The sequence below is a fragment of the Hemicordylus capensis genome, chromosome 3, assembly GCF_027244095.1.
Source record: "Hemicordylus capensis ecotype Gifberg chromosome 3, rHemCap1.1.pri, whole genome shotgun sequence".
Classification (NCBI taxonomy): Eukaryota; Metazoa; Chordata; class Lepidosauria; order Squamata; family Cordylidae; genus Hemicordylus; species Hemicordylus capensis.
The window spans coordinates 352686643-352703687 of record NC_069659.1 but is presented as its reverse complement, the minus strand read 5'-3'; the positions used below and the strand labels follow the sequence as shown (position 1 = coordinate 352703687).

The following is a 17045-nucleotide window of genomic DNA, read 5'->3' as shown; positions in this document are numbered from 1 at the left end:
GAAACAGGATGCTGGACTAGATAGGCCGTGGGCCTGATCCAGCAGGGCTGTTCTTATGTTATGTTCTTATGGGCCCAACCAGGTCTCAGTAATGCAAGCCAGTTCGGCCTGTTCCTCCAATAAATGACTGAAGATGGAGGAGGTCTTCTTGCAGACCAGCCTGGCATTAAACATCAGCATCCTAAGGCCATGATCACCCGCAGTCTGAACACCTGGGCCCAGGAAGGAGGGAGGGGGGAACCCGTTTGCCCAATGGTGGCTCTGCCCCGCCTGTAAATTCTACTCTCCCTACTTTGTATGGTCAGAGACGCTCTCCGTGTCTCATGCACATCTTTAAATTGGACAGAGAATCGTTTTCTCATTCCTTTTGCTATGTTTTGAGACCTTTTTTTGTTGTCAAAACATATAATATAGGAAAGCACAAAGAGTTTTAAAGCCAATGGAACCCACCTTCCCAAATTAAAAAACAACCACAACCTACCAGAGAAGAAACTCCGGGAGCACCCACATATTTATAAAAAAAGAACCCCAGCGACAGGCCTCTCTCCCACTGAGTAATTAGTCTCTTTCCTCCTCCTTACAGCAAGCCTCAACGAACTTCACTTTCCTTGCTGCTCAAGAACAAACTGTGAGAAAATCTTAGCACTGTGGCATATGGGGGAACAAAGGTGGAAACGATTCCAGGAGATACTGGTTGCTCCTTTTGTGAAGAAACGTCAACAGCCGTTCCTGTTAATGAGCCTGAACAAAAGACCTCGAGGAGTTGCTTGATCGGGAATGTCCTGAAACATTCCCAGATATTGATTCAGGGGCCAACCAGACATTTGATGCAGATATATATATTTTAAAGTTTATGTATTCAAATGCTGAGCAGGAAGGAACCTGAGGAGAGCAGGTGGAAGTCACTTGCCTGCCTCTTTTCTCTCTCTCTCTCTCTCTTCTGCTGCTGCTGTCTCTGCTGCGGGGTCGTTGCCCAGTCCTGCCCTCAGCCCCAGATGCCTGGCCCGGTCTCACCTTGCCTTTCCCTTGGCCCCTGCTTCTTCTGTCCCTCTGGCTGAGAGACTCCTCTTGACTCACTCCTTGGCACGGCTTCCTTCTCCTCTGGCACTTGTCTTTCCTTCATACTCCCATGTCCTGTTGTAACATCACAAGCAGGCAGCAGGCAAGGCAGGCTTCTGAGGCAACTGGGGCAATTGGCCCCTGGCCCCTACAAATCACCTCCGCCCCCCCCAAAGACCACCACAACAAAAACACACCTCCTATGTGTACCATTGTTCAACAGAATTCTTGGTACTGTCTTTTGTTTAAAGTTTTCATTTAACCAGAAAAAAGGAAAAAATGGATTATTGAGTATAAGATGATATTGAATTGCAAAATGTAGACCATGACCTGATCATGATAAAGGAAATCTTATACTGTTAGAAGTTGGCGGATTGATCTGAATCAGCTCCTGGAGTTTTGTCCAGCTCAGAGATTCCACTGCAGACGGTTCCTTTCTCTCATAAGGTTAATTAGTAAATATAATCAAGATTTGAATTGCCACATTATTATTATTATTATTACATTTATATCCCGCTCTTCCTCCAAGGAGCCCGGAGCGGTGTACTACATACTTGAGTTTCTCTTTCACAACAACCCTGTGAAGTAGGTTAGGCTGAGAGAGAAGTGGCTGGCCCAGAGTCACCCAGCTAGTCTCATGGCTGAACGGGGATTTGAACTCAGGTCTCCCCGGTCCTAGTCCAGCACTCTAACCACTACACCACGCTGGATCATTGAATGACTGTGGAGAGAATGGAAACACAGGACATGTCCTGGGCACAGTCAGAATGAGTATTTGGAAGCATGTAATTGTAAACCGCCCTGAGCCATTTCGGAAGGGCAGTATAGAAATCAAATAAATAAATGAATGAATGAATGAATGAATGAATGAATGAATGAATGAATGTGCCAAGAAAGTACTACATACGATTCTTGAGGTGAGAAATGCTCACTAGTATTAAATCATCATCAGTTGAATATCTGATGTCTCCCATACTGAGCACTTGGTTTTTATCATTAGATCAGCTCATGAAAAACATGGAATATGGGATGCAGAGGAACAATTTCTGAAAGTGGTGACCCACTTGTCCACCACTTATATAGGATATAGGAAGATGCTGAATAAAGGAGTACGTGTTGTAGAGCAGATAAAGGAAGTACTAGCATAGTGCAAGATAGAGTTACAGAACTGATGAGGCCAAGGATACGATGATGCTTCAAATATGTCTGGAAAATATCAGGGCATGAAAACTAGGATGAAAATCCCCAGGCATTGTTTTCACTCTGCAGTGCATACTCTTTGAGCCTACAGTTGGTGGTGTCCATGCCACGGAGAAGAGCCCTGAAGCAAAACCTATTCCAGAAATGCACAGAAGCTGTACACGGCATTTTGATGCAGCAATGCAAGGTGAAGCAACTTGGGAGATGGGGAATAGCTTGACTTGGTGAAAAATATTTGGGGCGGGGTGGGTGGGAACCCTCCAGGATTAGTTTCAGTAGGAGCTGGCAATCCTTTCCTCCCAGAATGGACCCCACCCGACCCTAAAACCATCCAAACAAGACAGGTGACCTTCCTCCCAGTGGTTTTTAGTGCCTGCTGCAATGCAGTGATATAGGAAGATGCTGAAAGGCATCATCTCATACTATGTGGGAGGAGGCAATGGTACACCCCTCCTGTATTCTACCAAAGAGAACCACAGGGCTCTGTGGGCGGCAGGAGTCGACACCAACTTGACGGCACACGTCGCTTTACTTTGCAACACTGAACCCTACACGCAGGGCCCACCTTACCTTAGAGACTGACTATACCACTTGTTAGAGCCTTTTCTTGTAGTCATAAAGAAGGAAATTAAATTCAGGATTCCTCTTCTTTAGTTTGAAGGTAAAGCCTAACCTGAATCAGATGGTGCAGAGCTTCTTCTCTGGGGGGATCAGGTTGGATGACACACTGGATCTCTGGACACCAGGAAACAACCTCCTGCATCCTCCAAGGAGAACCCTTTCGCCTTCTCCTTGGATTAACTATTGTTTCCTCCTCCAACTGACAGTCTTTTCTCCCCTTTTTTATTGGCTGATCCTGGAAAGTGGGTTCTACTGCAGCCATTTTAAAACTTCTTTTCTCGCCATCCAGATGAAGTCAATCCCTGATCCCCACATGAGGCAATATTTTGTGTTGTAATTTGTTTGTTGTCTGTTATGTGTTTTTGTTGGATTTTTTTTAATGTTGTGTTGTTGTGAGCCACCCAGAGAACAATTTGTTATAGGGAGGCTAACAAATAAAGTTGTTAGTTGTTGTTGTTGTTGTTGTTGTTGTTATCGTCCTCATCACCATCATCAACATTATCATTATCCTCATAAGAGTTTTCATTAAATCACAGTAGGGCAAGACATACTTCTTATTAAACTTCTTAGCATGGAACTGACGCTCTATCTATCTATCTATCTATCTATCTATCTATCTATCTATCTATCTATCTATCATATTTCTATACCACCCAAAATGCAAGTTCTCTGGGCGGTTCACAAGACAATAAAAACAACCAATAAAAAGATCAACACACCTCAACAATTAAAATTTAAAAAGTTAAAACTATTAAAACACCAATTAAAACAATATCTAATTAAAAGCCTGGGTGAACAAATGCTTTAATTTAATGATTTAAGAGAACATAAACATGTTAATTAGCAAGGGACCCCGTGACTAATATCCTGGGATCCAGAACTGGGTCCTCGCAACCCATACTTCAAAAATGGTTGTTCTACACCATTCATACATCTGGCTGCTGCCACCTCCTCCTTCTGTTCTAATCCAGTCCAGTAGAACCACAATTTTTATCACTTTGGTTGTGGTCCCCTCCCTCTTCTGTTTTACACCAGACACCCTGGCTACGTGAATTTTTACACCCCCAAACTTGGCTTTCCTTCTCATAGGCAGTGATGTAGTTGCAAATTCAGAAGCTCAGGGACTCTCCATGACAGACCCATGGCCATGCCCACCCCAACCGCCAGAGAAGCCAAGATGTAGCTTGCACAGCACTCTGTCTCTGCCCCCCCCCCCGCAACTATACCCCTGCTCATAAGTGAGGCTGTGGGTGCTTTCTGTGTTGTCCATAGGACTGCCAAATTTTTAATCTGCCCAGGTTCTTGTGCTGTTAAAAGCAGCTTGATCCGCAGACGTAAGCAAGCAGATAACGATTCTTTCCCGTTTAAGGGGCTGTTAAAGGCAGAAGAACAGGCAGGGCTGTTTTTCTTCTGCTCATGTGGCAACCTGACCAGTTCTTCATATAGATACTGTTATGCTGCCTCAGCCCCCTGCTTCCCTGAACAGGGAGATGTCCCAGTGGTTCGCCTTGGATTCTGGCTTCCCTCGGGAGGAGGGTCACTGCAGGAGGCTGATGGTGCCATGGTAGCATTTGGTTTATTGACACAGATATACAGGCCGGTGGATCTCAGAAGCTTGCAAATGGGGCAGTGAGCAGCCACTGCAAGCAGGCCTGTAACCAGAATCAATAATATTTGGGCAGGGGCATTGCAGAAGTCAGGGGAGGCAGGTTATAAAATGTTCAATTAAAACAGTGAGTGAGGCTGGGGAGGAAAGAGAATTTTTTGGTGTGGTAGGTACACACCATGCCACTAGCTGGCAACGGGCCTGATGATTGCATGCAGTGGCAAACCCGCTACCAGGGACAATGGAGGGGGCAGCAGCAACCAGCCCTCCACGTGTCCAATGCCAACCTAGATGCTGGGCTTGGAGGGTCAGCAGGTGGCTTTGAGCCCAATGGCAGCCCAGCTGTTGAGCTTGTTGAAGGGGCTGTGGGCTGTTGGAGAGGAGAGCTGGTCTTGTGATGGCAAGCATGACTTGTTCCCTTAGCTAAGCAGGGTCCGCCCTGGTTGTATTCAAATGGGAGACTAGAAGTGTGAGCACTGCAAGAGCTTCCCCGCAGGGGATGGAGCCGCCAATCTGGGAAGAGCATCTCGGTTCCAAGTTCCCTCCCTGGCAGCATCTCCAAGATAGGGCTGAGAGAGACTCCTGCCTGCCAGTCTGTGAAGACAGTACTGAGCTAGATAGACCAAGAGTCTGACTCAGTATATGGCAGCTTCCTATGGGTGGGAAATGAACAAACAAACCCCTCCCAGATCTCCCACGTGGCAAGAAGTGATTGCAAAAGGGAGGAAAATTTTAAAACAAAACAAGAACTGTGGGTCATAACATGCCAGCTATAAGAAGGATGTTCTGGTGATTGATGGCTTCAAAAATGGAAGAGAATTTTGATTTGCTCGCATGAAAAGGGTTAATTATCAAAATAGGAGTGGGCAGGGGAGGCTGTGGGCCTGAGTCAAACCCCACAGGCCCCACCCCAGATCTTTTAAGTACCTTGCGATGTCTCTGTTTCTGAGAGCCCGCCCCCCACCAGTGTTCCCTCTAACAGAGATTCCCAGATGTTGTGGACGACAACCCCCATAATCCACAAGCAAAAACCATTGTGGCTGGGGATTCTGCGAGTTGTTGTCAAGAACGTCTGGGAATCCTTGTTAGAGGGAGCACTGGTCCCCACCTCTGCTTTCTTGCCCCACCCAAACATGATAATGTTTGAAATCATAGGTGGGCAATCATAGCCCCATGGGGTACTGATAAAATTGATAAGCACTACACATTGCAAACAAAAAGTGCACCACATTCCGCCCCGTTAGGAGGCCATTTTTACTTCAGGGTACAACCCATCCCCATATCTGGCTGGCAGTGCTCACAAGAAGCTAGCTAACCTGCAAAATCTCTGCCATTATAATGTAAGGTATTTGGCCATTGCAGCTGGGGATGATGGGCTGTAGTTCCACAGCATCTGGGGACCCAATGTTGGGAACTCCTGGTGCAAAGCTAAGGCCAAGTGGGCCTTTTGGGGAAAGGAGTTCCGCAGCCTGGGTGCCACAGCTGAAAAGGCCCTGTCGTGCATCACTAGCAAGCAACTTTCTGAGGGCCAAGAGACATAAAGCTGTCCCCTGCTGATGACCTCAACGGGTGAGCAGGATCATAAGCGAGAAGGTGGTGCTGGAAAGATCCTCATCATGTGCTCTGAAATCTGGGCTCCGGCCCGAAACCTGAGTGCAGGAAGTTTCCCAACATCTTTCAGCATGTTGCAGTAATCCAGCCTGCACAACCAGGTAGGGATGGGAATGACTTTTTCTGCCTGGAACCCCAGAAAGTCACTGCCAGTCTGTGTAGACAATGCTGAGCTAGATGGACCAAGGGTCTGGATCAGAAACACCATTGCTGGTGGTGCCAAGTTTTAGGAGAAGGGTTCTATAGCTCAGTGGAACAGCATCTGTTTTGTGTACCAAAGGCCCCAGGTTCAATCTCAGGCAGCATCTCCAGGTACCCCTGAGAAAGACTCCTGTCCCCTCAGGAGCAGTCCAGCAGCAGTCGATCAGTGTGTCCTGGGAGGGAAACACTGGTCTGAGGGAGGAGAGCTGGTCTTGTGGTAGCAAGCATGACCCCTTAGCTAAGCAGGGTCCGCCCTGGTTGTATATGAATGGAAGACTTGAAGTGTGAACACTGTAAGAGGTTCCCCTTAAGGGATGGAGCCGCTCTGGGAAGAGCAGAAGGTTTCAAGTTCCCTCCCTGGCAGCATCTCCAAGATAGAGCTGAGAGAGATTCCTGCCTGCAACCTTGGAGAAGCTGCTGTCAGTCTGTGAAGACAATACTGAGCTAGATAGGCCAATGGTCTGACTCAGTATTTGGCAGCTTTCTGTGTTCCTCAAATGGTGTCATTGAAGATCTGTCCAAGCTTCCTCCCCCTCACCTAAACACCGGGGATCCCTTTCCTCTGACCGAGCAAACACTTCTTGAAACACACCGGGGAAGAACCAGTTTTGCCCTTGGAGCAGCTGTTGGGGCCACCTGGCAGATATTGCCCTGCCAGAAGCAGGAAAGGGTTCAAACAAGAGAGAAGGGTTTCAGGGGGTGACGTATCCTCTGCACACTTCAGGATGAAGTCCTGGCTCAGGGGGCAGAGCAGGAGTGTGTCTAACGGATGATTGTTGTGATTCTACTGTCCGACAAGCTTAGGCTTGCCATATTCAAGCGTCTCGGATCCGGGTGGCCTGATTTGCAAATTATGCAAATCACATGGCAACTAATTTGCATATTTATTTATTTATTTATTTGACAGATGTGTATACTGCCTGCCACTACCCAAGTCTCTAAGTGGTTTAGAACAATAAAACAAACCAATGATTGCGGAGAAAGTGCGGAGCCCATGGCAGGAGGCAAATCCGCAGAGCCTTCCTGTCTTTCCTCTCCTTCTCTTCCTTCGCACGGGATCCAGAGTAAAATCCAGGCAAACCGGGTGGCGCATCTGAAATCTGGGTAAATCCGGGTGGAATTTAGCAGCCGGGTGGAGGAGCCAAAATCCGGGGGCTACCCTAAATTCTGGGGGACATGGCAAGGCTAGACAAGTGGGAAGTTTCTGTGCCTCCTCCTGTGGAAAGCTCATCCACTTTCTCCGCAATAAGAGAGGGAGCAGTGCCCAGCCAGCAAACATGTGGGAACCAGCTCAGTCCAGCTGTGTACATCCACACAGCCCCTCTCAAAACCACAAGCCAATCACCTTACCATCACTTAACCCTTGCATCAGCAAGGGAGGAGATGAGACCACCACCACCCCACCCCACCCCCGCAGCCAAAAGGGCATATTTGTACAAACAAGGTGCAAGAATCCTTCTAGCGTTGCGGGATGCCAGAATGTCTATGCAGGATCCTGATGGATGAAATCTTGGGCTTGGCAGCAAAGATGACGTTTGCCCCAGCATCTGCCAAGTCCTTGTCAGCTGCAGGGCCTGGGAAGAGGGAGATCCCGGGAACTTTCTCTCCTCCTGGCTTTGTCCCCCTGGAGGCTTTGTCACTGGCAGAGTTCTCTGAAATGATGCAACGGACAGCTTGTGTCCCCAGCTGTGGAGATGGCCAAGCAAAAACTTTTGTTACTCGCCAGCTCAGTTTTGATGAACTGCTGACATTGATATGTATCACGTGCTCTTGGCACTCAAGAGGCCCTCAGCTACAGCATGAATATCCGAGAGAACAGGGATTGTTGCAGTGGGGAAGCAGCGCAGGGAACAAAGGGGCTTGTGGCACCTTCAAGACTGACCTTCCCGGTCCGAGTGATTAGAAAGGGGATGTGTGCGCCTACTGGGACGCTTTGCAGGGAAAATGTTCCGATGGCCTCCTGGAACACCCCTTTATTGCTCTGCACCTATTGGGATGAATAGCAATAGCCCACCCCTATGCAATAAAAGGACGTGCTGGAAAGGCATCGGATCATCTTCCAAGCAAGATGCCTTAACAGGTATGTGTGTCCCCTTTCTAATCACACGGACCAGTAAGGTATCATCCAAACCAGCCCAGAAGCATTTGTGGGCCAGTGTCTGCTTTATCAGAAGTGCTCACCTAGGTTCAGGGCTGGCTCCAGGTACCAGGGGTGGGTGGGAGGGTGGGCTCGGTCAAGTGCCTTTGTGGCCCCAAGTCCTAGTGGGGGCTTATCTGGGGTGGATGTGGGGCAGCCACAGAGCCAACATCACAATTACAGTCCAGAAAAAGTGTCAGAAACAAAAACAAGAATTACTGAGATTGAAAAAGGATCACCCCCCCCAATGTCAATATTTTGTTGAACCACCTTTTGCTTTAATAACAGCCTTGAGTCTGTTGGGATACTTCTCTATCAACCTTGCACATCTAGACGGAGCAATATTTGCCCACTCCTCCATACAGAAATGTTCAGGTTCGGTCACATTGGATGGTAGATGTTGGTGGACTGCTATCTTCAAATCTCCCCACAGATTTTCTATGGGATTTAGGTCTGGGCTCTGACTGGGCCACATGAGGACGTTCACTTTTTTCCCCTTCAGCCACTGTGTGGTCAATTTTGCTGTGTGCTTCGGATCGTTGTCATGTTGAAAGGTGAATCTTCTGCCCATCCTCAACTGTCTGGCAGAGGGTAGCAGGTTTTCTTCCAGAATCTGATGGTATTTTGCCACATCCATTTTTCCTTCTACCCTAACGAGAACCCCAGTCCCTGAGGCAGAGAAACATCCCCACAACAGGATGCTGCCACCTCCATGCTTCACTGTAGGTATGGTGTGTTGTGGAAAAAATGTGGCTTGTTCGGGAGGGTTGCAAGGAGAAAGCCACTTCTCAAGAAAGGCCACATTAAAGCTCGTTTGAGCTTTGCCAGAAGGCACCTTGAAGATTCTGATGCCAAAAGGAAAAAGGTCTTATGGTCAGATGAGACCAAGATTGAACTATTTGGCCTCAACACCAAACAGTACACCTGGCGTAAATCCAACGCAGCTCACCATCCACAACACACCATCCACAACACACTACAGTGAAGCATGGAGGTGGCAGCATCCTGTTGTGGGGGTGTTTCTCTGCCTCAGGGACTGGGGCTCTCGTTAGAGTAGAAGGAAAAATGGATGGGGCAAAATACCGTCAGATTCTGGAAGAAAACCTGCTACCCTCTGCCAGACAGTTGAGGATGGGCAGAAGATTCACCTTTCAACATGACAACGATCCAAAGCACACAGCAAAATTGACCACGCAGTGGCTGAAAGATGAAAAAGTGAACGTCCTCATGTGGCCCAGTCAGAGCCCAGACCTAAATCTCATAGAAAATCTGTGGGGAGATTTGAAGATAGCAGTCCACCAATACCTACCATCCAATGTGACCGAACTTGAACAGTTCTGTATGGAGGAGTGGGCAAATATTGCTCCGTCTAGATGTGCAAGGTTGATAGAGAAGTATCCCAACAGACTCAAGGCTGTTATTAAAGCAAAAGGTGGTTCAACAAAATATTGACATTGGGGAGGTGATCCTTTTTCAATCTCAATAATTCTTGTTTTTTATTTCTGACACTTTTTCTGGACTGTAATTGTGATGTTTTTCAGTTGGGTGTTATAGGTTGCATTGGATAAGTACAGCTGGTGAAGGGAATTTTCTTTGTGTTTTCATTTCAGGATGTAAGGGAACCAGAATTTAAGGTCTATCAAAGGGGGTGATTCTTTTCAATACCCACTCTGTGTGTGTGTGTGTGTGTGTGTGTGTGTGTATTTATATTTTAAGAGTGCCATGCTGCTGTCCTGATGGGTCATCACGGAGGCCATGGGAAAAATCTCCCAAATCTAGATAAGGAGGTGGGCAGCAACAAAGTGACTCTCTCATCCAAGATAATTGTGGTGTTGATGCTCAGAGCACTAGGCAGGTGGGGCAACTGGCTGTAGGCCGTTTGATGGTCCCAGGCCCCAGGCTAGCTCTCAGCTTGATCAACCATTGACTCCACCCCTGCCCAGGTAAGTGGGCACATCTACCATTCAGTACAGAAAAACTCTTTCCCCACAATGCATTTGTTCATCTTTTAGATGCCCCTAGACTCTTGGGCTCAAATCGTAAATACATTTAGAGACAAAGCCTCATACAAAGCCTCTTGCTAACAGAAGCCATCTATTTTGATAAAACTTAACTCAGGGATTCTTTCTTTCTTCCCTGTTATTGGGCAACATTTTATCTTGGATTTGAAATTAATCTGTTGTTTGGGAAATGACTTGATTAGCAAGCCAGAGGTTGCCGGTTTGAATATGGGAAACACATATATCAGGCAGCAGAGATATAGGAAGATGCTGAAAAGGCATCACGCCATACTGCGTGGGAGGAGGCAATGGTCAACCCCTCCTGTATTCTACTAAGACAGCCACAGGGCTCTGTGGGCGCCAGGAGTCGACACCAACTCGACGGCACACTTTACCTTTACCTTTTAGGGTGACTATGTGTGTTTTTAAGAATGTGTTCCTTGCTAAAACTATGTTGCCAGTCTTATTTAGCAGCAGCCATAGGGAAAATCTATTTATTTATTTTTACATTTATATCCCGCTCTTCCTCCAAGGAGCTCAGAGTACATGGAAGTACTCTTGAAGTACATGGTTATTTTTATCCTCATAACAGCCCTGCGAGGTAGGTTAGGCTGAGAGGTACATGACTGGCTCAGAGTCACCCAGTGAGTTTCATGGTTGAATGAGGATTCGAACTCAGGTCTTCCCGGTCCTAGTCCAACACTCTAACCACTATGCTCAAACCGAATGAGGAGCTCCTATTGCTGGACTTGGAGCTTCTTGGTGTTGGTGGGAAGAATTGTTTGGCTTCTGGCAGGCTTTCTATCCTAGCTACTGTATCTGCCCTGCAAATCCTTTGGGAAGATGCTGCCAGCAGCACAGCCAAGTGCTCATCCTTTTGCATTGCTAACTAACCTGCTTCAATGAGCCAGCTGGACAAAGGAGGCTTGGAACCCCTCTGAGCACCAGTTGGGCTGACGGTCCTGGCCTCCTCCAGTCTCAGTATGGCTGGGTTCCTACTGCTTCAGCAGCTGGTGGAAACCTTTAATGGAGATAGACGTTGAGAAGGGGTTCAAGTGCCTCTGGAAGTAAGGCTGGCAGCTAGAATCCAAGTGCCTCGAGGGAGAGAAGACTTGCCCTCAAGACCCCCAACTCTTCTGTATATACAAGGAAATAGGGCTGAGGAGCCCCGCTGAGAAACCTACAGCAGCCTTGCAAGGATCTTTGCAAAGTTCGTAGCCCACAGACATGTGTGCATAGCCTGCTGCTTGCCTATGTATCCTTATATCAATTTCATCTGTGGCCTCAAAGGAAGAGAGGACAGCCCTGAGACCTTGGGTTAGGGCGGTATAAAAATGTGCTAAATAAATAAAATAAATAAATTTTGTTAGTTCCCCATGCTAATTACCTGGAGGCAGCTATTGCTGCCTACTGCCCTTGAGTAAAGCAAGCCTCTACATTTTTGCAGAACTCCTTAACATGCTTCCAAATGTGAGATGATGAATATACTTCTCATTTTTTTTAAAAAAATGTGCTAATTTAAAGGAAATTGCTCAACGCAAAAGCAAACTTGGGGGTGCGGGATCACATTGGAAAGTGGAGGCAGGAGGGCAGATTAAAAAATAAAGAGAAGGATAGTGGTACTGGTGGGGTACTGGTGGGGAACATAGGAAGCTGCCATATACTGTGTGAGACCATTGGTCTATCTAGCCCAGTATTGTCTTCACAGACTGGCAGCGGCTTCTCCAGCGTTGCAGGCAGGAGTCTCTCTCAGCCCTATAGGGAGGGAAGACGCGACCAAGAGGTTCACGTAGATGATACAGTAAATTTCTTCTGGAAAAGTTTGTATGGTTATGTGCAAAAAGACAAGTGTATCTCTTCGAAACAGCAATGGGACAAATTGTGGAAATGTGCCTTGTAATCCCCCCCCCCCGAGTTACAGTACTTCCTACATATACTTTATAACCCTGTGGGTTACCAAATCCTTGTTTGTAAATCTTTGTAGATATATGATGAACAAACAACCACTTTGTATACAATTGTGTTTTGGTAACGTACTGTATGCTTTGGTAGTTTGTTGGTTCAATACAAAAATCTTGTCCTATTTAAAAAAAAATAATAATCTTGTCCTATTTTGGAGAAGCCAGGGAGGGAACTTGAAACCTTCTGCTCTTCCCAGAGCAGCTCCATCCCCCGAGGGGAATCTCTTACAGGGCTCACACATCAAGTCTCCCATTCATCTGCAACCGGGGTGGACCCTGCTTAGCTAAGGGGACAAGTCACGCTTGCTACCACCAGCTCTCCTCCATAGACCAACTCTCCTCCATCTAGGGCTGCCTGGCACCCTATTTGAATTTCTCTTAGAAGTAAAACCCATGTTGATGGCTCTTGCTACTGAGTCAACATGCATAGGATCAGGCTGCAAGGCTGTAATGCCAGGGAGTTCCTATGGACTTAAGCTCCAGTGGCAAATTGGCGGGGGGGGGGGCTTTCACAAGCATGTTTGTCCATTGCTTGATGGCTTAAACATCAAGTGTATTTAGACAAACATCTTCAGCATTGTAACTACTCTGATTTTACTAATAGTCTTATTCTCTGGCAGGGGTTCACAACCTTGGCTCTCCAGACATTGTGGGACTACAACTTCTATCATCCCCTGCCACAGAGGCCAACATCTGGGGACCCTGGTTTGAGAAGCCCTGCTCTTTTCATCTCTGTATGGAATGAGTTTTGTTCTGGGTGGTAGTATCAAGGCAGTGTGTGCGCACCTGCATTCAGAGTGGGGCCTTCCTGATTCGACCCGAGCGGGATCTAAAATGAACTGAGCGGACATCCAAAAACTTGTGAGCGCACACACGTGTGCACGCCTTAGAGGGAATAAGCTGAAATAAAGATGCTACTGCTACTCATTCAACACAAACATGTGCCCATCCATACGGACCCATCTTCATGTGTACAATATAACGTGTGAATAATCTGCCCGTAACTGGGAACCCTGCGTATTGCACTGGAACATGTATTCACTCCATCACTGGTGGCTCAAGACCTCTGTGCACCTGAGGCAGGTGCTAAATGATACACAACCGATTCAGAATACAGGTGTGGAGCCAGCCGAGTGGCAGCCCCACCCGGTGGCACCTCCGACGATGTCCCATGCGTGTGATGTCACATATACAGGGTGTGCCTGGCCCCGAGAGAAATCCCCTCCCCGCCCGCGAGCGAGTGCTTCCCTGTCATTTCAGGCAGCGTTTCAGGCACGTGCAAAGGGAGCATGGCCTCAGGCTCCGAAGAGGGGAATAGATGCTTTCAGGCAGGGTGGGCAAGTGCTGGCTTGGGGCCATTAGCAGCCCAGGTGTGGATGAGGGGAGTTCTTTCGGGGCTCTTCTGGAGCCCAAGCCATCCCCCCCCCCCCGGGCTTCAGCGGCCCCTACCATTGGTGGCCCGGGTTCTTTGAACCTGTTTGCACAATGGTGGCTGCACCCCTGTCAGAACAGCAACTCAGAAAGGAAACAAAACCCAAATTTTTATATTAGCTAATATATATTGAGGTTGTGCACATGAATCCGCCAAGAAGGGAGGGCAGACTGTGGGAGTGGCCGCCATCCTCCCTTCTGTGGCATACGCCTACGAGTGGCGGTGTGGCGAAGGGACATGCTGGGAGTGCAAGGACTTCCGCATCCCAGGGTGCCCTGGGGCATGAGTGTGGCATTAGAGCAGCCATCATGCTCGGCCTGGGTGCTCCTTCCCCGCAGCTAGCTGCTGGAAATGGTGGGGGGCCGCTGGCGATTGCCCGCCAAGGGTAAGCAAACCATAGGTTCACTTAACTGCAGCTAAACACCAGGTTTGAAAGCTGGGTTTGGTACAGGTGCAGCGGTGGGAGCAAACTCACTCCCTGGTGCTTCACAAGCGCAGCCTAACCCAGGCTGGGCTGCCCTAACCTGCACATATGAATGCCCTTATTAATCGATATCTTAACCAAGTTAAGATATCAAGTACACATTCGCTTGAGATCAGTGGCGGCTGATGAGGGTGCTGCTGTGGGGCGGGCGGCAGGAGATCCCTTCAAAACTCAATTAGATAGTGCTTACTGGTGTTACCGCCACACTGTGCAATCCGCACAGAGGCAGCGCTGCTCCGAAACTCACCTGGCCTCTGCACATGTATGGAAGCCATTTGCGTGGTCAACAGGGTGTTGCAGCATGTGCGTCACATGTAACGGGTGGACAACCATATGCGTGTCCGGATCAACAATTGGCGGTATTGGAAGGAGGCTTGGGGAAGGTGCCCTATGATCAAAGATTATGCCTCTGCCAGAACAGTGGAGACTACGGAACATCTGATGCTGAAATGTAGATTTTATATGGAATTAAGGGGAAAGCTTCTCTCCCCTCTATTAATTCATTACAATTCTAATTGCCCTTCTGATGGGGACAAGGCCCTTTTCCTGCTTACTGCTAAGTCAGAGTACGCTTACAGGAGGGTAGCAAAAATTTTTTTCATAGCAAGCAAGATTCGGTTTAGAGTGATTGAGGCACGAGATGCCGGGCTGTGCATTTCAGATTAACCGGTTTCATTTGAATGAAATTAGTCATGTATACGGTATTTGAAGGTATTAATGTTTTATGTATTTTATGTATTTTGTTGTTGTTGTTTCTTTTTCTTGTATTTATGCTGGCCTTGGGCTGAAATAAACAAATACATACATACAGATCAACAATTGGGCACACATGCGAACGCAATGTGTGAAAGAGGCTACTGAGAGAGATTCGACTGAGAGAGGCGCTGCTGTGCGCTCACTCCCCCTACACAAGTCAATCAAGACCTTGTTACAGTCACTAACCAGAACAAAAAAATAATACATACAAATAGCAGCTCACAGAATCGCCACTGGGATCATCTGGAGACATTCACCTGCAGTTGCCACTGGACCCTCTGGTGGCTACACAGGGACCGGCCTTCTCCCGCTCCCTGCTGAAATAAAAGGGGATTCCCCCCCCCATCTCTGACAGCTTTTAAGAAGGCAGTTAGGACACATTTGTTCACCCAGGCTTTTAATTAGATATACAGTTCTTAACAGTTTTTAACATTGTGTTACATTTTAAACCATTTTAAAGTTTTAACTTTTTAATTTTGTTTTACTTTGTATTATTTTATTGGAAACTGCCCAGAGACACAAGTTTTGGGCAGTATATAAAGATGAGCTTGCTTCCCATGACTTGTGCAGGGCTGGGAGTTTAATATAATTTGAATTAGATGTTTCATTTAACGTAATTTGATGTGAACTAGTTCCCCGCTGCTCAAGAAGTTTACAGATTAACTTCTGTTAAATACTATATATTATTATTCTTTTAAAAATTTATTTAACCTATTTAGTCCAGAATGCGGCAGCCAGATTGGTCTCTGGGTAATCTTGGAGAGACCATATCACCTCCATCTTAAAAGATCTACACTGGCTGCCGATAAGTTTCTGGGCAAAGTACAAGGTTTTGGTTATAACCTATAAAGCCCTAAACAGTTTGGGCCCTGGGTATTTAAGAGAACGCCTTCTTTGCTATGAACCACACTGCCCATTGAGATCATCTGGAGAGGTCCGTCTGCAGCTGCCACTAGCTCGTCTGGTGGCCACTCAGGGACAGGCCTTCTCCGTTGCTGCCCGGAGGCTTTAGAACACACTTCCTGCTGAAATAAGAGCCTCTCCATCTCTTACAACTTTCAAAAGGGCAGTCAAGACACATTTGTTCACCCAGACTTTTAATTAGATACTGTTTTAACTGTGTTTTAATAGTTTTAACATTTTAAATTTTAATGTGTTAATCTTTTTATTGGTTTTTATTGTCTTGTAAAACGCCCAGAGAACTCGCGTTTTGGGCGGTATAAAAATGTGATAAATAAAATAAATAAACAAACAAACAAAATAATAATAATAATAATAATAATATACAGTAGATAACAGAAGTTAATCAACACTAACCAAGGGGGGGGGGAACCCTAGACCAAATCAAATTATGTTAAATGAAACGCCTAATTCAAATTATACTAAACTCCTATAGCCCTGCACCACTCGTGGGAAGCGGCCACCACGGCCAGCGTCCAGATGCCTGGCGGGCACGCGCCCAACAGCCCTTGCTTGCAAGCTGCGGGCAGCAGAAGAACAGCCGGCTCATCCGGGCCAAGAGCAGCGCCGGAGAAGCGCGTTGGGCTTCGCGCTCCGAGGCTTTCTGAGACCTGTCGAGGTCCGTAGTAGGCTTACCGCCTGACCCGGATGTAGAGGGCAAGGCGGAAGTGGGGAGTCCGAAGCAGCTCTTGAGGCCGGCAGCAGGGCGTTTGGGCAGGTGAGTGTCCCGGTGGGGTCTGCATTCAGTGGGTTCGCGCTCCCTCCTCCATCCCGGACGGGCCCTCCCCTTTCCACGCCGGCCCCGAGTCCAGATTTCTGGCTCCCACTTCCTCCTTTCCCCTGGCAAATCGGATTCTTTGTTGTGGGGCTCCTTTTTAAAGGGCGCCTTTTTAAATGGGGGGAAGGGTTTGGGGGTTCCTGCTTTTTTTAAAAAAATATTGTTATTGTTCTTTAATTGTTAGTCTGTTTAGTGCATTTTTATGTCGCCCCACATAGACAAATCTCTGGGCGGTTTTC

General features: G+C 47.3%; 1 protein-coding gene across 2 annotated transcripts in view; it reads left to right on the top strand.

The window, feature by feature from the left end:
* The first annotated feature begins 16622 nt into the window (after window positions 1–16622).
* Window positions 16623–17045, top strand: part of DIS3L2 (DIS3 like 3'-5' exoribonuclease 2) — a 309415-nt gene continuing 308992 nt past the window's right edge. Inside the window, exon 1 of one of the 2 annotated variants that reach the window (XM_053311493.1) lies at window positions 16623–16746. The gene's annotated coding sequence lies outside the window, so the exon portion shown is untranslated. The remainder of the gene's footprint in view (window positions 16747–17045) is intronic. The other variant, XM_053311492.1, reaches the window with a different exon arrangement.